Here is a 22,793-nt window from a genome sequence, read left to right on the forward strand (position 1 = left end):
TATCTGTAAAGTGGTGATAACTGTATTCATCTACCTCCTACGGTTGTTTTGAGTCTTAAATTCTGTTAGTGTAAGGAAAGTAAACGCTTGACACCTATTAAATGCCCAACAAATAATAGTATTTGTTGTTTGGTTGGCAACTGAACTCATATTTAAACAGTATTTTCTGGATTACAAGGTATTTTCTCATTTGGTCTTGAGAGCAATCCCTTGAAGTAAGCGGGGCCATTATTATTGTTATCCCCATTATACAGACTTAAAAGCTGAGGTTTAAAGAGAGGGAAGTGACTTCCCCACAACCCCGTAGCCAGGGGTTGGTAGAGGCAGGGCACAAACCTGCTTCTGATTCCAGAGCCCACACTCCCTTCAGCGTGCCCCATCAGGGAAGGACTTGTGTGCATCTTTCAGCACGTCCCCATGTGCTGCTGTGTGGATATGGGCAGAACCTGCCTGTCAAACGCGGGATCTAAAGTAACCATCCAATTAGGATGAAACCTCCACAAGATTAGAATCTCATGGATTCTTCCACTGAACATCTGCCCTAAAGGTACTCCAAATGCCTCATTCAGTTGGGCACATCTATCCTTGCCCTGCACCCCGTCTCTTCCCCCCTCCAAATCATGCCCCAAGGAAGAAGAGACTTCCCAAGGGGAAATCTTATCTCTGAGGGTGATAAGAACTGGGGCAAATGAATATAACCCCCAGAATCTGCAGGGAAAGGCAGTGCCTGGTCATTTTTTTCTCTTATGTTCTGGGCTCCAGCCGTAGGTGTTGAATTGTCAGCACCGCCTGGTGGAGAGTTACCGCTGCCATCTGCTCCCTTCTCCTGTGGGCAGGAGTGACTCCCCCAGCTTCCCAGCCCCCACACCAGCCTGTAAGTTCTTGCCACGTTCCCTTCAGAAACACTTGGCAGCTGACTATGAGACACCCTGAAAATAAATTCTTCAATACACAGAACCGTTGTCTTTCAAGTTTTAATTTGGCAGCACATCTTAGTCACTTCTGGACCAAGTGAGAGCCTCAGTTCTAGGTACTGGTCTCCTTTCTCTCCTTCAGTTTTTATATTGATACTTCAGAGATCCCATCATGTTTAATGGCATGTTTCTGTTTGGTCTTAGCCTTTCTGTTTGTTTGTTGCCTTGCTCCAAAAAGATTTGGGGAAACTTCTTAGCTGAAGCGAATTGATGGTCATTGAAAGAATTAAGGTGCTTACATGGGATCTGACACACAGTAGGTGCACAATAAATAGTGGTTCCTTTCATGCTTGCTTCTTTTTCGGTATTTAAATGAGATCAGAGGTAATGGAGAAGGGGAAGATAAAAGGGAGATTTCGCAGGAAATTTTAGATGTCATGGAAGAAGAGAAAGGACCAAACATCTGGTATTTATTTCATTAGCCCTTGGGATTGTGAGAAAAGTGGCACAGAAAATGAATTGGGGGGAATGATTGAAAAAAGAAGCTGTGAATGGTTGTAAAGAGCTGAGAGGAGTTAGATCAGAATTTGATGATGGCCTTGCAGTGAAGTCAGACAACCATAGTATCAAATGCAGAACTGCCATCAAAATTTCCAGCCCTGATATGGGTATTGTTAATGATGCTTCCAATCAGTGGAAGTTTCAGGATACTAAGGGAAATGCCCCTTTTTTTTTTAAACTGAAATATAGTTGATTTACAGTGTTGTGTTAATTTCTGCTGTACAGCAAAGTGATTCAGTTATACATATATATACACATTTATATATATATATTCTTTTCCATTATGGTTTATTACAGAATATTGAAAATAGTACCCTGTGCTATGCAGTAGAACCTTGTTATTTATCCATTCTATATGTAATAGTTTGCATCTGCTAACCGCAAACTCCTACTTCAACCCTTTCTCACTCTCCCCACCCCCTTGGCAACCACAGGTCTGTTTTCTATGTCTGTGAGTCTGTTTCTGTTTCATAAAAGTTCATTTGTGTCATTTTTTAGATTCCACATATAAGTGATATCATATGGTATTTGTCTTTTTCTGATTTACTTCACTTATGATAATCTCTAGTTGCATCATGTTGCTGCAAATGGCATTACTTCATTCTTTTTTATGGCTGAGTAATATTCCATTGTATATGTGTACCACATCTGTATCCATTCATCTGTCAGTGGGCATTTAGGTTGTTTCCATGTCTTGGCTATTGTTAATAGTGCTGCTGTGAACATAGCAGGTGCGTGTTTCTTTTTGAATTGTATTTGTGTCTGGGTATATGCCCAGGAGTAGGATTGCTGGATCATATGGCAACTCTATTTTTAGTTTTTTGAGACGCAGCCACACTGTTCTTCACAGTGGCTGCACCAACTTACATTCCCACCAGCTGTGTAGGAGAGTTCCTAAAGGAAATGCTCTTGACACTCACAGTCTGATTTCTTTAGGGGAACAAGGAAAAAGTCATGAATTGAAGAGTATGCCAGGCTTGTTTTCATATCCTGGCTGTGCCATTTATCTGAGTGATCTTGGGCATGTTACCCTTTAAAATTCTGTTTCCTCATCTATGAAATAAAGGTGATAATAGTATCTACCTCATAGAAGAAAACCCAATTAAGTATGGCTTATGCCAATCAGGTTTTTGTTTGTTTGTTTATTTTAATAGCAAGAAATCTGTCAGTGAGTGGCTGTTGAAGAGGTTTCAGCTGCTACATAATGCCAGAAGGAACCTTACTCTTTCTAACATTCTTCTCTACTATCCTTAGCATCCACAAGCAGTTGCCTCTGACTGCAGAATGACTGCTGCAGCTCCAGACATCATACCCATATCATTCCCCATCATTCTTCTTATATCAGGGAACAAAAATCCTGCCGTATTCCTTCCCTGTTTCCTGTTAGCGAATTTCTGCTTGGGTCTCATTGACTGAAACTGGTCACATTTTAATCATTAGCTGCAAAGGATGCTGGGAAAGCCAACACAAAATTATCTTGATTGGCTGAGATCATGACTCATTACCCAGGGCTGGTCACATTGTCCTCCCTAAACAAAATTGCCCCGAGAAAGAAGGGGCAATAGATAGTGGGTAGAGTGTTCACAGTATCTGCATCTTCCTTTTTCCCATTCCCTGGTAGGTTTCATGGTGTTTTCAGCTCCTGTTCTTGCACTTGACTTCTTTCCTGTCTTGCTGCTTGTCTTCTGCCAGTGCCTTTCCTCCACACTCACTCCCTGGGCATCTCAGGCACAGGTCTGCTATGTGTGTGGGTGTGAGTGTCTAGTGACCATCTCATTTCAGCCCTCTGTCGGAGTCCAGGATCTGGGCAGAAGTACTGGAGTTTTGTGCAGACCAGCTCCCACGGAGCTGGGTCAAGGTCCTCCTGGTAAACGAGGACTCTGAAAGGGCTGTGTTGAAGGACATGTGCCTTTGTAGTTGCAGGGGAGCTCTGGGAAGCAATGCCCTCCATGTGCCCTCCCAGGTGCTTATCAAACAGTCAGCAATAGGTTCTGGGTTTCTCTTTTATGACTTGGAACCAGATGCTTCCTTTGCAAAAGAAAAGAGCCTGGTTTTGCTGAGCTTGAGTCAACAGAGTTCAGAGAACAGGAAAATGAGTGGACTGGCCCTCCTATATGCTCTGAGGCGAGAAGGCAGTGCAGGTGGGGTTCCCACTTTCCATAAATCCCCTGCATGTGAAAATCCCATACCAGGGAAGAATTTGCTTTACCAAATGTTTCTGCCCTGTAAGTAATGACCATTCACATGAGGAGAGGTTCCTTTAGGACACAGGCTTTCTCGGGCCTTCTAATGAGTCTAAGACCTTGAAGATTCCACTGACACACACAGTTACAAGGCCAGAGCCTATTGTCTGTGAGATTCTCAAAGATCTCACGTGAGTTCTCGAAGATTCTTCCAGGCCACTTTTCCCACACCCGCTTGTTTACCTTCCTGTTTGTTTACTGAGGAAGGAGGCACATTCTTTTAGCAGTGTCCCCTGTTTTGGGGATATAGCCTTTCAAGGGAGCCTATTCATTGAGTTACATTCCGCAACGTGGCAGGCCTCCCCCAAAATATTTGCATGAGAATTTTTCCTTAGGCTTCACTTCACTTCCTTTATAGCCGAGATGAAATAACTTAGCACTTCTAATTGGCTTTTCACTTTCCAAATGCTTTACACATTAACTAATGAATCACATGAGCTCGTGATAAGCTGGATCCCCGGGCTGGCGCTGGGACACTGGGTTCGCACAGGCTGTCCTGGCCCTGTGTTGCTCGCCCTCACACTCTCCCTTCCCTGCCCCCTGCCCCCTGCCCCCACCCCCACCCCGGAATCGGAATGTGTCGGGCTAATGGAGCTGCAGCCCAGGCACAAACATCCTCCGCACAGGGCAACCTCGGGCCCCGCAGCTCTGCCTTAACGTGTGGGAAGTGCCCAGAACGCCTTCCGAGACTGGGTTTGCTACATGTTCAAGGAAATTTAAGGCCAGCCTTCTTGGCACACAACTTCTGCCCCTCGCAAGCACAATCTCCCTTCCATGGAATTATGGCCAAGTGTGTATGTACGTGTATTGGGGAAGGGGGGGAGGGGGGCACCGTGATGGGGGTGGGGAATGGAAGGACAGTACAACGGAAAGGTCTAGGAAGGGAACTGACCATAGTGCATCTTGGTAGAGGAAAAGGAGCGCTGGACTAGGAGTCAAAATACCTGGAGTCCTCGCTCCTATCTCCTGCTCACCAGCTATGTGATTGTCCTGAGGGAGAAAAAAGAAACCAGAGAGCTCATACTACCACACGAAGGTGCTCCTGAGATATATACGATCCAATCCCTGCCATCCATTGCTCACAGAATTTTAAGGAGAAAAGTAAACAAATTATAGTAAGATATGGTAAGGGAAACCATTGAGGTGTGTATAATCTGCAGGTAGTGCAGAGAGTAGATAATCAACCCTGGGGAGAAGCAGGGAGTTCTTGGAAGATATTCTAGAGGAGATTTCACATGAGCTAGTTTAGAAGGAGACATAGTTCCATTCCAGGGGAACAGCACCTGCAGAAAAAACAGTAGTGTGTGTTCAGAGAACTCTACTCTGTTTAGTGTGGTGGTTAATATAAGGTGAATGACAGAGAATGTTGAGTAATGAGGCTGAGTCGTCAGGTGGGGTCTAGGCATTAATACATACATGCCTTTATACAGTGATAAGGCACTTGGACTTTATTCTGTGGGAGACAGGAAGCAGGTGAAGGGCACAGTGGGATCTCTATATGTGAAGAAACCTTAACTTAGCTTGGTTTCACACTCATGAGGTCTGAGATTTTACAGGTAGTAGCAGCATTACGATGAGGTACTCTCCTCTCCCGGGCGGTATAACATATTAGAGAAAATATAAGCTTTGGAGCCAGATAGACTTGATTGTGATTTATGTCAGTACATGACTCATGGATTAAATTGTAACCTCCCAATTTCACATGTTGAAGCCCTAACCCCCAATGGGATAGTATTCGGAGATGGGGCCTTCGGAAGATAATTAAGTTTAGTTGAGATTGAGGCCCTCATGATGGGATTAGTGGTCTTCTAAGAAAAGACAGGAAATTCCCTGGCGGTACAGTGGTTAGGACTCTGTACTTTCACTGCTGTGGCCACAGGTTCAATCCCTGGTCGGGGAACTAAGATCCTGCAAGCCAGTGGTGAGGTGGGGGGAAAAAAAAAACAACACCAGAGAGCCTGCTCTCTGTCACATGAGGACTCAGCAAGAAGGCAGCCATTTGTAAGCCAGGGAGAGGACCCTCACCAGGTACCAAATCAGTTGGAACCTTGATCTTGAACTTCCCAGCCTCCAGAACTGTGAGAAGATAAATTTCTGTTGATTAAGCCCCCCAGTCCATAGTATTTTGTTATGGCAGCCTGAGCAGACCTCTGCGGTGACCTTGGGGGTAATTTTTAGCCTTTCTGACCCTTAGATGTCACATTTGTAAAATTAAGTTAATTCGTGCATTCCACGTAGAGTTTGGTGAAAATGCAACATGGATAGAATGTAAAGACCCCAGCACCCTACCCTGGCACAGAGGAATCTGGCATGTGCTGCTGCCTTATCACCCCTTAGAATGGAACCTCCTTCAGCACCAGAAGTGAGGCAGGATGCATCCCCTTCATCGTTGGGACCAGGGACCTGTGATTGCCAGTAGAAACATAGAAATGTTAATATGGTGAGAACCCCAGAGGTAATCTGGTGAGTTTCCCCCTGAGCTGAGTCGTCTCTCCCCCCATTCTCCCACGTCCGTTTTCCATAAGTTGTGCCATTAATTCTCTCATTAGCTAGTGGGATGATATTTATTTATTAAGAACATACTTAGCATACTCCCAAGGAGCAAGTTAAAGCTCAGCTAACAGCTGCAGTTTCTGCTTGTGAGGAAAAATACGCTGAGGAATGCATATGGAGGGTGTCTATGTATGTTATAATTTCATATTAAAAAACTATTAAACTTTATGCTGGATGAGGGAGAGAAGAAAAAAAATCCCAGTGCAAAAACAAGTTATGAACCTAGGAGCACAGTTTCTGAATGTTTATTTTGTCAGATACACAGCTGACATGATTAGCTCTAATGGGGTGGTGATCCTCATTGAATTGCTGATGGGTGTGAGTGACTGAAATACCACTGGGACTTAAATAAGTGGTGCATACTGTATTACTTAGGCTGCATCCTTTAGCCCAGTTGAAGGCTTCTTTTTCTCCCTCCATTCCCAACATGGGCCCACACACACAGGTAACATGCACACGTGCATGCACATATCCATTCCAGAAGCTCCGTGTAGAACGTTAATTACCCAGGTAGAGCAATGCCGACTTGCCTTTCCTGGCTTCGCCCCTTTGCCCTCTGCCACCAAGTGCAACCCCACCCCCCTACACTCCACATTGCAGATAATGGTGTCTCAGATCCGTCTGCTTTGCAGCAGCATCAAGAGCCGGATCAATTTATTGACTCCGTCAGAGTGGCTGGTACAGTAATTGTTACAAGAGAAGAATGGAAAGTGAGAACGTGTCCACATGAAAAATAAAAATGACGTTTTGTTCTTTCCTGCCCCCCCCCCACCTTTTTTGCCTCATAGATCTTTATGTGTTTACACAGCAGAGAGCACTTTACTTAAGTTAATCAGCTCCTTCTACATTATTAATTGTGACAGTTAGGGTGCTACATGACAGGAAGAGTATAACGGGACACATTGATCTCACGCAGATGGCATGGACCTGAGCAGGTTTGGTATTCCTTCCCTCATCTCACCGCTTTGGGGTCCCATCAAATCACATTTCCCTGATTGACAACACAGAACACCTCCCATCAATACAATTGATTCTGTGAAAAAGGACAAGGAACATTTTTCAGCTGGAGATAGATGAATTATGGTGACGGCAAAGAGGACATTTCAGAAATCTCTCAGTTGAGAAACTTAAATTGGGAACTAAGGTACTATTATCATCCCAAACACGAGCCTAATTTATATCCTCAGAAAAATGCTACTACGTATTAGAAGAAACCTACTACAAGTGAAAAATAGGTTCAGTTGAAGCCAGCAGTGAACCTGAGGATATAATAGATGTTTTGAAAAGGCCATCCGCTAATTTTTTGTGGGAAATTTTTGGTTAAGTGCACGTCTTTGAAAGACATTTCATTAAAGTTCAACTTTCATGGCTTATACCTGTAGACCCCAACATAAATCCTATGTGAATGGACAAAAGTGAGTGGGTGTCATTTGTGACCTGGAAATAAAAGGTCAACCATTGGATTTATAGCTTTTTTAGTGAAAAGAACATAAAGATTCCTGCCAACTGGAGTCAATCCATATTTTAATGTTTCCTAGTTAAGATTATAAAATCAAGGGATTAGGATCGTGCTGTTCAGTGAAGGTCAAAAATTAAATGTGATGGGCTAAGTGTCATTCCCATGGGGCAGAAGTTAATATTTCAAAAACCATCTCTACCACTGGGAGTCAAGAAATGAGTTGTCCATGGTCATTAACCAAGGTAAGGGGAAATCCCACCATTATTACTAAGTGTAATGATGATGATTACACTAATCAACTATATTGTTAAATTACTCTGCTGTTCTCCTTTAATGTCCCCAAACAGTGATAGTGCATTGATTGCTATCTCATCAAATAAGTCTCATATGCAGTTGTGAACGAGTCATGATTGGGGCTCATGGATGAAGGCTTATTTGTGGGAAAAGAAGTTGTGGCTATTTTATGGATAAGAGAGAGAACATAGAACCTTACGCTGAATATAACATTCTTCTAAGACCAAGACTCTGTAACACTACAGACCTGTTATTAAGTATGATTCACCAGGACAAGTTTTTTTAAATAATACAAAAAGAAAAAAACAAAATACATTTCTTTTTATTATCTTTTTTTCTGTTTCATATTTTTGCCATCTTTTTCTTTTCTTTTTTAGGAAAAAAATCCATTTGCAGGTCCTTTTCTTCTTCAAATTTTTGGAGCTCTGAGTCCCATCTCCTTTGGAATTTTATTGAGGGAGAAGAAAGGTTATTTAAAGGTGTTTATAGGATGACTCAGACACAGGTACCCCGTGCCATTTTAAAATCCATCTTAAGACGCTGGTGTTTGGGGAAGTTATAGAAATTCAGAATACTGAAGCTGATAATCTTCTTAAAAACTATCTACTAAAGACCCCATAATTTTTCAGATATGACTTGAAGGGCATTTTGGAATAAAGTGTGTATACGTTTAATAAAGCAGCCCCTCCAAACAAGAGGGCCCAAGCTCAGCTGAAACCACGTGTGAGGCCACACAGCTAATCAGAGGCAAAGCAGGCCTGAGACGCAGGGTATCTGACGCCAGGAAGGGACGGGACTGGTAGCTAATATGTGGCTTAGGAAATGGGTGCACAGTTTCTGTTTTACAGAAGCTCAATATCCATCAGACTGACCCGAGTGCATTGGAATCCTGAGGAACAAGAGCATGTAATTTAGAAGTTCACCACGCAGAATTTATCTTCATACACTACCTCCTAGTATCGTGTGCGTGTGGATGTGGGCATGGGTGGGTAGATATTCAACCTGTGCTTCTGTCTGTGCTCTGGGGTAGCTTTCAGTGGCATATTTTTCTAACTTCTGTCCTTCACAGTGCAGACAAAGGTTAAAACTCCCGTCTACTTTCACAGGCAAACACTTTAAAGTGCTTCCACAGGAGGCAGGGAGTAGGGAGGACCTTTGATTTAAAGTTCAACATTTACATTTGTAATTTTGACTAATTTCTGTGCTCGCATTAATTAAATTGAAATTGTTTAATTAGAATAAAAAACTGAAATTGATCATTAGGATTAATTTAACCTGATAGACTTTGTGTGCCGTTCTGGACAAATATTATGAAATAGAGTGATAAGGAAGCAGTGAGAGGTGTAATTTCACATCTTATAATGATTTTAACATCTGCCAGTTGTTCTCTCTGGTATCTGGATAGCTCTGAATGTTGCTATTTGTTACATCATTACCATTCAGCTAGGGCCATGCTGTATCTCTCCGCTGGCCTCTTCTCAAATATTTTTTCCTGTCAAAGTCTAAAGATGTACCAAATTCTCTTCCCCCCTCCCTCCTAATAACATCATCTCTCCCCTTTCCTCCACCCCCATCATCTTCCAGGAAGGCTGTTTGCTTGGCTCTTCCCCTGGGGCCTTGCATCACAATGACCTTTGTAAAACAAAAACTACAGAATGACACTCCTTATGGAATTCACTGGCACTCCTCAGTTCTGGGGTCTGTGCTGTCAAATCTGGGCTGTCCCTCTGCACCCCCTTCTGGCTGCTTGCTTTGAATAAGAACCAGGCACAGAATTAAGCTCCATAGTAAGATGAGGGATTGTACCCACTGAAAAACTCTAAGGGAGTAAGAGAGAGAAGGCAGCTTCTCCAGGTGCGTAATTTGCATCCAGGAAATAGCTTGCCCTCTTCATCCGGTGCCTTCCCTGTAGCTCCATCCAAGGAACATGTTTCCAAATTTAGTACTCTCTGTTTCTTAAAGAAAATTGCCGAAGGATGAGGCTAGCGTTTTGCCATAAGATTCAGCATAAAGGAAATAACATTAGATCTGCATCTAGCTACCAACACATTAATGACTGTAAAACATTTTGAACTATCGGTTATCAAATTATTTTGTCTTCAGAAGAATTGAGATCTGCGTGGATAAATTAAATCCTCAGGAAAATCTACAAAACATTTGAGTTTCAAGTTACTTCCATCCACAATTTTGTCAGTTACTTAAAAAAAAAAGGTAACATTGGCAGTTATGTTTGTTTTCTACAGCAACCTTTAAGGCACAAGTTAAAGGGATAGTGGAGAATGAGGCAAAATTAGGTAGATATTTATGAGTAAGAAAGAAGAGAAACAAAAACTAGACAAAAGAACGTGATTCTCAGTAATTTGGGATTGAGTGACCAGTGGTTTAGTAGATACTATCACATATGCAAATTATTATCTTTCTGCAGCTTGGCCAATCATTCCTGGCCAAAGATGGAGAAACTCTTAGGGTTGCAAACCCTGATTTCATTCAGTCATTGACAGTAAACTGCTGCCCCCAAAGAAGCTAATTGTATCATTCATTTCTACAGAATATCCTCTGTGTGGATTCTACTTTTATTCAGGTCTTTATCCAATAAAAGAAACTTACTGTGTTCATAGCAAAGGGTTTTATTTGGAAGCATATTCACATTGAACTTGGTTTTTAACAATCCTTCATGTTTCTAGCATTTGAGTTAGGCTAAGTTCAAGAGATTGAGAGAAAAGAGGATATAGTCAGCATACTCAGACTGTTATTGTGTTTATCCAATACAAGTGACTGTCCATCATGTGCTAGGCCAGGAAGCTGTGTGGGCTAGCATATAGAGATGAGGTGTCTGTCCTCCCCATGTCAGAAAAGAAGACACACACATAAAAGAAAGCATCACCTTAGTTTAACAACTTAGTTTAACTTAAAAGACAAAACACTTTCATATTTTCATATATTATTTCATTTCATCCTCACAACCACCGTGCTAAGAAGGTGTTCTTAATCAGAGGCACAAACTGAGACCAGATTCACGATGGACTCAGTCCATCCTCTCTGAGCCAGGTAGTCTCTTCTCTGAACCCCCACAGCAGTGCTTTGTTTTGAACTATTTATCTAACTTATCACCTGTCACTGTGCAGGGATGCAGCTGCTGAAGCTGGGATATTGGCTCGAATGCCACAACCTGCAACGCCAGTTATGCTTACCTATTAGGAAAGAACTCCGGGGCTAAGATGCTATTGAGTAACAGTCAGGTGTTGAAGCATTGGTTTATTATTGCTGTACCCACTTTCTTGCTAAACTCAAATTCACAGAGAAGCTAAGTGGCAGAGTCCCTCGTCTTGTTTGTTCAGCTCTCCTTCCGTTTTTGTCCACAGAGACCATCACTGCTTTCTCTGAACTCCTGGACCCTTGCTTAGCAAGGCGATTGAGGCTTAACCTCAATCAGCCAGGAAACCAGTTCTCCCCAGGTTGGTTTCTATGAGCATCTCAGAATCCCTACTTCAACTCTTCCTGCTTCTGAACTAAAAATAGCCATTTCTTCCTCTCTGGTGTAACTTTATTGGCTGGAAAATCCCTGAGATCTTTGAACCTCAAAAATCCCTTAGGTTTTTTTCATAAACATAATAAGGGGTCCCTTCTGAGTTGGGGACATTTATCTTCATAACACATTTTAACTACATTTTTCAAGTCAGGAAACCAGTTCACGCAAACCTTGGGTCTTATATTTGAAGAGAATAAATATGCATTGACCACTTTCCACAAAGAGTTGAAAATGATTGCAGAGAAACCTGAAGTCATGACTATGGAAATCTAGATGCACATCTAGAATCTTTTAAATTGGAATGTTAACTCTAAAGCCTTATCGGGAAAATTAAGAAGATTCCGTTCTCTAGGCCCAGCCTTGTCTTTCTTTCCCTCTTCTTTGACTTTATAGTAGATCTGAGGAAACTTTTAATACTAACTAAAGCTTGGTGTTGCCTGGCCTCTGAGTCTAAAATGCCTGAGAAAGCAGTACAGATTCCAACTGTAAAACATTCCTCCCCCAAGCCTTGGAAACTAGTGTACTGAGGCCGGCAGAGTTCAGAGGGAGCACATGTAAATGAGGCTCAGTTATAAACTCCTGAGGAGTGTTTTATTTAGTTTAAACCTGAACTTGAACTTGTAAACGTGTTCTGGAGAACAGCACAGAAAGCTGATGCAGTAGAACAGGAAGCCATATTTCAGCTCAGACAATTCACTTCTTTAAAAGAAAGAAAAGTCTTCAAGTATTTTTTTTTTAACTGAACTGCCTTTAGGATAGCACGAGGTGGCATCTCTGCGAGATTTTTGTGATGCAGAGTCAGAATGGAAGCTGATATGTGTCATTTGAATTTGCCACCATTCTGGCAAAGTGAACAATAGGATCTCCTAGCTATAGAGTGATTTAACAAGAGAAGAGAATATTTAAAGAGCCAATGAACATATAACCGTCATCCAATCTGTAAATGGTTTCATTAAAATATTAAAAAGTGACAGGAGAGGTGTTGAACTGTTCCGAATCAGCACTGTGTGCACAAGTTCTGAGTTTGTTCCTAAATCTCAGTTACTAGGAGAGCACTACCAAGTAGAATTCATCTGAAAACAAATTAAGTGATTTTGTTTGCATGCTTGATTTTATGACACATTCTTAAATATGTCTTCAGTAATCTTTGGCTTATGAAATTACCATCTTTAAAGGCATTACTAAAAAGGTAAAAATAAATTTTCTGTGTTAGACTGATATTCTCTCTCTCCAAAAAAGCATAGATTCCTGACAGGGAAGCCTAGTAGCTCTGCTGATCCCATACATTATGTTCACATCCAAATCATTGATAAGACCCTTGACAGAGACTGTTCATGCTATGGGATTGCACCTTTGCACAGTTCCCCAACCCAGCCCCACCAAGAAGCTTCCCACTCACCTCTCTTGGAAATATGCAGGAAGAGTCTAACTGTTTGTAGTAGTGAATATTGCTTAGTTGTAAATTTAATCTACAAATTTAGAAGGAAATAAATCTGAACATAAAAAGCATTTGCTGTTTCAGCATTAAAAAAAAAAAAAAAAAAAGTACTGTCATTTGAAACTGCCAGCTCCCCCCATGTGGGTTTGTTTTGCAAGTCACGTCTTAACAAAGACAAGTTTTGTTGCCATAAAGCCCTAAATCCTACCACATTTTCAGAAGGAGGAGGAAAGCATTGTTCACTGATCCCTGGTGTGTGCTTCCGGGGATGTCACATAAGCGCTTTGACTGGGCTTGGGGAAATCATTCCATTTTTATCCAGGGCAGTTGGCTCCGATGAAACCCCGACCCCATCCAGTGACATCTAGATCACACCAATGCTTCCTGTAATGATACTGCTTCCATTTTAGGCCAGTATTTCAAAGTTTTGTCTCTATGTTTCTTATTTCCTCCCCCAAATAATGTAATAATATTATAATAACTGGTATATAATGCCTGTTCTGCAGAAAAGTAAAGTTGGACCCCTGATGTCATACAGACTAGAATTTAGGTCTCTGACTTTTTCCATGGTCAAGCTCATTCTAACTTCAGTGAGGGATGTGAACGGTTTTATCCCTGCCAATATCACATCTACACAGTGAACAAGGAAAAGATGACTTCTGGACCCATACAACTGAAAAGCAGGTGTTCCCAAAATGTAAAAGTATAGGAACAGGATCTTTGTAGTGTAATCATTGCTGCTGAAGTCCCAGGCCAGCCAGTGACTGAGCTGAGGCTTGAACCGGGGCCCCTGCCTCACAGTCCGGTGCTGAGTTGCATCTTCCTGTACTCTTGCTCTCTTCTCTCATGAATCTGAGAACGGAGATGCTACAGCCTCCGCTGCGTTCCCTCCAGATCCCACCTCTGCGCCTCACTTCTTTGGCTCGCTGCAGGTGCCTCCATCCCCACTGGCAGGCGGGTGATTGTGGTTGCAGTTGTGTGTCCTCTTCCTTCCTCTTAATCTGGTGAATGGAGTGGGGAGGGCTGCTGGTGTGCACAGCCTTTGAGAGAGTAGAGGGCTGCCCTCATTCCTGTGGGGGCTCGAACACCGGTGGAGAGGGAGAGGGAGAGAGACTGGCTGGAGGGGTGGGAGGAGGCAGGAAACGGGACTGGAAAGCACAAGGAGGAAGGACCCTGGACAGTGAACAGAGGACGATGAAAGGGATCAGAAGCAAAGACCTGTGCTGGGGCCAGACGAGGAGGCACCTGTGGGCGTGGGAATGGGCACAGGTGGCAAGTGCCGTCCAGGGCCTGAAGGGCTCCTTGGCGGGAAAGGTTAGTTTGGGAATTTGTTTCTGGCAGAGTCGCAGATCTTCTGTCATTCTCTTGCAGGAGGCCTCGGGAAGAATTTTTTAAAGTACTGAACTTTTCACTTCAGTGTTATTTTTTTCCCTTACCAGATTTTATCTACCTGCACAATTGTAACGGTAAATCTGCAAGATAGATTTACTGTGAACCTGAGTCATGTTTGGGAAGAGCTTTTGGGCTTTGGGGGAAGAGCAGGAGTGGGGAAGCACCCGGTGGCGTGATTATTGTAATGCGGCCACGCTCCGCTGAGCTCCGACCTCCACTCCCACGCCTCTCTTTTTAAACCAGAAAGGTTACCTCCCTGGGCCACCATTGGGCCAGCCCCAAGTGTGACTGTCTGCACTTGTTAGACAACAGGCATTTAATTAAAATTGGAATCTGATGTGTAGAAAACATACATTTTTTTCATTTCATAGCTCCCCAGGAAATCATACTCTCTTCCTGCCCTGCTCTTCTCAACTCTCCCTGCCACCAAAAAAGAAAAAAGAAAAGAAAAGATATGCTAGAGGAAAGATCATTTTAATGTTGAAAATCAGAAATTACAAAGGGTCAGGCTGCCTTCTTTATTTTTGCCTTTGGGGCTGACATTAGCCAATAATAAAGCCTGTATCGTATCTTCAGCCCAGAGCCAGCTTTTTTTGTGGCTTAACTTCCCCTATGGAAAAGGGGTTGCCCCATTTCAGATAATTAACCTACAGCATTTAATGAGTCTGCAACTAAAATCTCATCCTATTTTTGTGCAATAAAAGGGGTCCCCTGATGCCTTCTGATATTCGGCTGGACTTTGTGGAATCAAAAAAAACATTTTTAAGGAACAGATAATAGACACAAGGCCCTCGCTGAAAAATCAACCTCAAAACACCCTGGACACTACCTTTTCCGCAGCAGAGCCACCCAGCGCACCGTCCGGGCTCCTCCCAGAACATTTGGTGGTGCCATCATAGCCAAATAGATAGGCACTCTGGACGATTTCATCGGGTCCTTGTCCCCTTAATCTCCACGCTGCACCTCAGATCTCAAGCAGCTTCCGTGGTACGGGCTCACTTTAATGGATAATCTATTTTTCATGAAAAAGCAGGAAATAAGCTGTCTCTTTCATAAAAAGATTTACAAAATGTAATCATTGTTGAACTATTCCCTTTGAACTGCCGTGTCCACGGGGGTCTCCGGCTCCCAGAGTCGTGCTTCATTAGAACCCCTCACAGGCGGCTCCAGAAGGGCAGGTACACTGGTGGTGCCCGGCTTTGATGTCTTGAATGAATGAAAGAAAAGCACAATAAAAAAGAGCTGTTGATCAAGCATAAAATACTCTTTAAGCTGACAGAATAGCAGCGTTAACACACCCTAAGCTGCTTTTCGTTTTTCCCTTTTTTCCTCACATTTTCCTGTGCTTTGTGTACAGTGGGGGTTTGTATTTTATAAGAAGTCTCTGATCTATGTAGTATGCCATTCGCTAACAAAAACCAAAATAGGATTGTTTCTGTCCCACTTGGTTGCCTGACTACTCCCTCCTGCCCCGCCGCCCGCCCCCCCCCCCCCATCCCGGATCCCTTCTCCCCCCTCTCCCCCAGCTTCCAAGGCGTGCAGTTCAGCCTTGCAAGGCAAGGGCCCAAATGCCTTTCATAAACTTGAGCCAGTTCCTTTTGTGCGGTTGGTTTTGCTGCTCTGATTTTAATACCGCAATTAAAGACAGATTTTTATTTTCTCAAGAACTTTCTCTTGCAACTGGGGAAATGGAACTGATGCAGCTGCTACCTTTAACTAAGAAATTATATCATTAAATAAGAGAAAGCCGCCTTGTTGAGCAATGTCTTTCCAAGGGAACCGGTCCTCTGTAGTCTCCTGTGGACCTTAAGGCCTGTACACACTTTATAGTCAGAGAACCCATCTATCCGGGCTTTCGGGTTTCCTGTACTTGTCTCTTTCAAGGCATTAGCTCACTCAGTCCCCACAGAAACTGATGAAGTTATCTACATTTCACGGAGTCTAAAAGTGAGACCCGGGCGTGCTAACTTACCTAAGATCACTTCACTAGCACGTAATGGTATACTAGTTGAATGATGGGATTCTGTTAGCTCTGACTCCAGTGCCCCACCTCCTAGCACTCTGCACGCAGTTCTCCAGTAAGTTGGCAGAGCAGATGGGAGCGGGCCAGGGTGCAGTTTTTAATTCGGAAGTCTTTGGTTTCACAAGGTAAAAGATTACTTGATAAAAATGTAAAGGGAGACCAGAAAAAAGAACTTTACTTGATGGGAGGCAGACACTAGGGCACGTTGGAAAACGGTGAAAGAGTCAGACTTTGGAACAACCGTCGGAATAATTGGATTGTGTATGTACTCTCAAGGTTTGGAGGTGCTGGATGGCTTATTGGGTAAAAAGATTAGTGTTTTCCCTTCTTGAGGTTTGAACCAAACGGAGGTCTTGGCCGGGAGCAGCACGGTCACTCTCCAGGGAGTGGTGGTTTGGACAACTCCTCTGTGCTCGTAGTAAGTAGGCAGCAGTCCATGTTACAAAACTATTGCACATGCTACGGCGGCAGTTGGCTGCAGTTGGCCCTGTCACAAGAGCTCTTCAATCAGAACCGCCTGGGGCAGCTTGTGGACACCTGCATCTCTCTGGGGAGAGCACCTGTCACTTGGGGAGATGTGGACATGAGGCGTGAGCATGGACGTGGCACAGCCATGCTAGAAGTCACCCATCTAAAGGCCTTGTTGGGGTAACTGGCACCAGGCTGTGGGAGCCTTGGAGATACCTCATTTCTTCCTTCCTTCCTTTATTCAACAGTATTTAGTAGGCCACTAGAGGTGCCACACGCAAGAAGACCGTTTGTTTTCTTGGGGAGAAAATAGGTAATGACAGTTCAGTGACTGTGACAGAGGTAAACCCCGGGACTAAAGGCCTGGAGAAAGACCCCTTGGAAGAAGGGACTGCTCATCTGAGAAAGGAAAGACTAGCAAGGTCCGCACAGCCAAGGAGAAAGGGGCAGCTGTGCCAAGGCCCAGCAGGGAGAAGGCATTTGGTTTTGGGGGATCTGGAAGAAGTTTAACACCGCACAAGTGTTGAGTACAAACAGTGAAAAGATAAGGCCGCAAAGGTAAGCAGGGCCAATCACGGCCCGTTAACGTTTTAATAGTTTCCTGTACAATAAACAAGTCTTGGTTTAGCATTATTGAAAACAGGGTGTCTTTAATTAACAAAATCAGACAAGAAAAATGGCTACAGAGATCAAAGCCCGTGGCTGGCAAGACCAATCACTGACCCCTGGGTACAGCGTGTCACTTTTGTCAGGAGAAACCAGTGTCAGAAAGTGCTTTCCACTCCTGTAGTGCAGAATAGCCCTACAGGAGACCTCTGGGGACCCGAGGGCAGAGTCCTGCTTACTTGAAGTCACCCAGCTAGTCAATGGAGAACGTGGGACTCGGTCCTGGGTCCCTAGGGCATTGGATGCTCGGCCTCATCAGCTGCCATAAGTTTTTAAAGATCCAGCTGTGAGGAAAGCAGGGTAGTTGGTCTCTTGAAGGATAAGGAAGTCTCAAATGCAGCGTCTTCTTTCTGCAGGACAGCTCCTTAAGAGTAAGTACCATATTTTTATACTCCCAGAGCCTAGCATACAAAGCACACAGTAGGATGCTAGTACTTGTTAAATAAGTGAAGAACGACTCCCAAATGCTGTATACTAATGTGAGAAACCAGGAGTGCCCTCCAAGGCCCTGTCCATTTCCATTGGATTAGAAGGGGGCAGGAGAGGCTACCAGGCTTCCGGCCAATTTGCCAAGGACAACTCATTTGGGCTAAACAGTGGGCTTCAGCTCATCCAAGCAAGAGCAGGAAGCCAAAAATGACGAACTGGATTAGTGTGACCCAGCAGAGATAGCATCTACTTCAAGAGAGAAGTCAAAACGTCGACCGCAACTCATGCAGTACTGGTTGGCCGCACCCTTTTCGGGGGCTGATGGAGTAGGAAGGAGTGGGGAGTGGGGGCAGAGGCCTCCCTGTATTCGCATGTTTCTGTTTTCTGCGTGTGAATGTCCTGAAATAACCCACCTTGCCTGGAGAAGAAAGCAAAGCGTCACACCCAGTTCTGGATTCCACATTAACAACCTCCTTCCGCAGCGTTCAACTTTGCCCTTGAGGCCTTTTGTTTAACTTTTTAATTTGAAAAACAGATTCTGCTGCGTCACAGTCTGTTCCGTCCTCCCCACCCCCATCCCCAGCACGCTCTCCTTTTTTTGGTTAAAGTGAAATATAGCTATCTCAAACAGACTTGCATTTCCTTTTGTTTCTATAATATACATCCTGCCCTCTTAGTGAAAAGTGTAATGAAAAGCCTTTTAAAGAGTCGTTATTTGCATTAGAATGTTTGGTGTTAACTAGGAAGTTGAGTCTTCATCAGCCATGTCTTAGGCACCCTCATGGCCAAATTTTGGAAGATAGCCTCAGTTCTCTAATTGCTCTCCCTGCAGCATAGGAAAGGAAAGAGACGGCCGCTGTCGCAGGTACCCGGTGCCATTTCAGGCTTCCTGCTTACGATGCAGCTGGATAGATGTTGTTTATGGTTCATAAAACCTGACTACTGTGGGTATTCCAGAATCCTGGCAGAATGGGATTCGAACTTTCATGGAGCTGTAAATTAAGGGGTGGGAAGTGTGATAAAACTCCTTAGAGAAAGGTGGGGGGAAAAAAGTCGCGCTGCAATGGTTAAATGAAATTTTATAAGCACATTCAGCGTGGAGCTGTTTTGCATTACATGAGTTGAATACCTTAGAGACGCCACATCTGCAGGCACTTTATTAAATCCTTAGTCAGCACTTTCCAACCTGATGAGATTACTTCTTCATTTGACTGGAGAAGAGGAAAGCTGAGCTCTGGTCCTGGACTGCAGATTTCTTTTGATGTTTCACCTTGAACACTGAGAGAGGACAATTACCCCCCTTCCAGCCCCCTCCCCCCTCCCATTAGCACATCCTGAACTGTAGAAATTGTGAATGTAACAGAGTAATTTTACTCAACTTGAGGAGCCTCCGTGGGAGTGTGGATTTATGGACCTCCAAAACAACTATAGCTGAGATTTCCCAAGGAAGAAAACAGATCAAAGCTCTGTGTTTACTTCCTTAATGTAAATGTATCAAGATAACATCTCCTGATATTGTATTGTAATATTGGAACTCACTGCAGATAAGGGACAGAGATTCCTTTGTAGTCCATCTGAATACAGTAGGCTATAAAATATGAAGGCAGAAACCATATGAAACCTAAGCTTATGTCAGTAAATATCTGAAGACAATTTTTGACTCTCCATAAATGAATTTTGTTTAATGTGGCAACACTTTCCCTGTGATTTGCTCCTCAACCCCAACAATTTAACAATCTCAGATTTCTTTCATGTTTTCCTTGTACGACCCCAAAAGAAAATACCCAGAATTATTTGTCAAGTAATGTTTCGAAACTTGCACTGCTTGAATAATAGATTTTATAACAAAACATCACAAAAGAAAAATGGGCTTTTCCAAACACTGTCCTGTCCATTGGACATTATTCGTAGTTCATGGAAGTTTTTAGAAAATACACATGCGACTGTCATGCTCATTGTAAGCGAATCGAATTAGGAGCATCTTCAGCCACACACTGATCATGAGAATATTCGATGAAATGGATGGATTTTGTTTAGCATTATAATTGTTTATCTGCCATCTCTACGAATAAATTATTTAATCAAAGAGCCCTCACTCAAAAAAAAAAAAATTTCCTGTGTAGTTCCCCTAACCAGCTGATTTCCCATTCTGGAAGGCCTTGGTCAAGTAGCTGGGTTAATTGTCAGGAAGATTAGTGTAATGTTGAAATAAGGACTAATGGTCAAATTACAGGAGTGAAAAAGTTTAAGAAAAGGTTTTGGTTTGGGCCTGAAAGGGTTAATTAAGTTTTTTTCACGGGTTATTAAAGACCCCCAACCCAGGCCTTCACGAGTCATATTGACACCCCACCCCAGGGCAACTCGCTCCTCTGGTGACATGTTGCTGGTCAGAGCACAATAGCCTTCTGTGTCTGCAAATCATTGCTAAAATCATCTCAAGGAAAAAAAAGTTTGAAAGCTTTAACGTTAGACAAAAGCCCAAGAGCTGCAGCGCGCAGCTCAAAAACCCGGAGTCAGCAACTTCTATTGATTAAAAACTAACCTTTAAAGTAACTCTGAGAGTGTGTGGTTAGCATTTAAATTTAAACATGTCATGAGTTGATTTGTGTTACTGAATACCAACTCAGAAGGAGTAACATTCACATCGCATTTTTTTTCTAATTCCCTTAAGCAGCTAAAGTATTTCATGAAATGTCAATAGGGCAAAAAGAAAAGGGGGGGGGGGGCAATGGCGGGCCTTGTAGTTTTCTTTCCCATGCAAATATGCACCCCCCCCCCAAAAAGAAAAGTGCGGAGAGTGAAACACAATAATTAGTCCTTTGTCTAACTTTCCCAAGTGCCGGAGAAAGACAGATTAATTAAATATACAACAGTGTTGGTTTTTGGAGTGGGGGTCTTGCTTGCTGTGTAGGTCATAAATTAGGCAGAATAAATACTTCAATGTGTTTGCAGTGAGCCTGCTACGTCAGAGCCACTGGAAGGTTGGTGGGAGGAGAGCGGAGGGTTTCTTGCTAATGATAGTCACGTCTGGGTCTGTCTGGTTGCTCTTAGCAACCAGACATGATGTAACACCAGGATGAACTTGAACTTGGGGGACTTGAAAAGAGAACAATAGACCAGAGCAATCAATAAAGCCTATTTCAGTGAAGGATTACAGAGCTGCTCTGGGGTAACCTTGTCGGCAAGGCACACACTGAATAGTAAGATGTGTGAAGAAACTTTTTTTCCCTTTGCTTTGCTTTTTAAGAGAAGTGTAGAGGCATTGCGGATTTTTGTAGTGCACCGAGGTTGTGTCCAGAAAGTGTGGTATGGAAAACTGCTCCCCCTGCTGACTCACTGGGTCCCAGGCGCTCGCTGCAAGAACCGCGACGCAGTGGCAGATTTAAGAAGTCTGGAATTTCACAACCAACTTAGAAAGTGTGAGAACAGAAATTGTAAGCATTATTCGCGGCACCCAGAGTCTGAGACTGTTTTGTTAAAGGGAGAACGCAGCTCTAACTCAGGTCTGAGTCAGCTACCACGAAGCCCTACTAGAAACACAGTTTGGAATTGGCCTCCCCACTCCTGTCCTCCCCGCTCTTCTTTCTTTTGTCCAGTTCGATTTAGGCCGTGTGTATTTGCCAGGATGATTTCCTTTCAGGACACAAGAGGCTTTATTGTGTTCCTCAAAGCATGTGGTCAAAGAATAACATCTAGCAGTATACAGGATGAGTAGTTTTTCGGTTTAGGCTTAGGTTTTTTAAGTCCTCTGGAAATCAAAGGTAGCTTGTGTGACCAGGCAATCTTATCCCAGCCTCCATGTAGCTATCATTTTGCCATTTATCCTGGGATCAAACGAGTCCCTGCTTTACCTAATGGAAGCTCTTGGACACAGATGAGCCTTCATCTGACTGAATCAACCCGAATGTAACCCTTTCTGATACTGTCAGCTCAGAGATTTCCGAAGCATTCGCTTTTGCTACAGGTTGATTTTTCTGCGAATGATGATAAATGTGGTGAATTTGGTAGGGTCTCTCTGGAGAAAAGTTGGCATATACTTTTTTATTTCACTCGTGAAGCTGACTCTGATATTAGACCATAATCGGTCACTTTATTTAGCTGACGGAGAAAGAAGTGCCAGCATATAGAGTGACGTATCACCTGACTGTTGCCCAAAGCTAATCACCTAAGGATTTATGAAAGGAAACGTTACCTGGTAACTGGGCCCAGCAGGTATATGGAAGGCTCTAAATAAATGTCGAATGAACAAAAGCATGAACGAGGGCTATGCAGGTGACCTCATTTTTTTCCTTTGGACATCACGGTAGCTAATAGGATGAAATCCTGATACCACATGATTATGTCATTTTAGAAGACATTATTTTAGAAAGATTGAGCTGAGAGGAGCATTTTACATCATGCGCATCTAAGGACATTGAGTAGAAGAGAGAGGCTGTGACTTGTCCAGAGTCACCCAGCATTCTTGGTACAGCACTCTTTCTACTTCAGCTCCATTTACTCTTATGTCACTATGATGATCTGTGCCCGTCAACAAGAATGTGACAATAACATCTCATTGGAAAGGAGATGTCATGAAATTCATCAGAGAAGACCTTCATCGTGCCGCAAAACCTCTCCCCTCACCCATTCTCCGTTCATTCAACGCTTCTTTATTGAGAAGCTTCTATCCCAGGCACTGTGCTAGGCACTGAGGGTTCAGTCAAAAACCAGATGATCAAGCTTCTTGCCATCCTATAGCTGCCCTCACCAGACTGCAAAACCCATCTGTGTATTTCAAGTGGACGTAAATACTTTATTTTGTAAGATACACTCAAAACACTGGCA

At 43.3% G+C, this 22,793-nt stretch overlaps 1 protein-coding gene across 6 annotated transcripts in view; it reads left to right on the plus strand.

Moving 5' to 3' along the window:
- The window catches only part of NFIA (nuclear factor I A), a 368,285-nt gene that overhangs the window by 337,927 nt on the left and 7,565 nt on the right, over positions 1-22,793 (plus strand). The gene's annotated exons all lie outside the window — the stretch shown is intronic.

The sequence above is a fragment of the Hippopotamus amphibius genome, chromosome 1 (assembly GCF_030028045.1).
Source record: "Hippopotamus amphibius kiboko isolate mHipAmp2 chromosome 1, mHipAmp2.hap2, whole genome shotgun sequence".
Classification (NCBI taxonomy): domain Eukaryota; kingdom Metazoa; phylum Chordata; class Mammalia; order Artiodactyla; family Hippopotamidae; genus Hippopotamus; species Hippopotamus amphibius.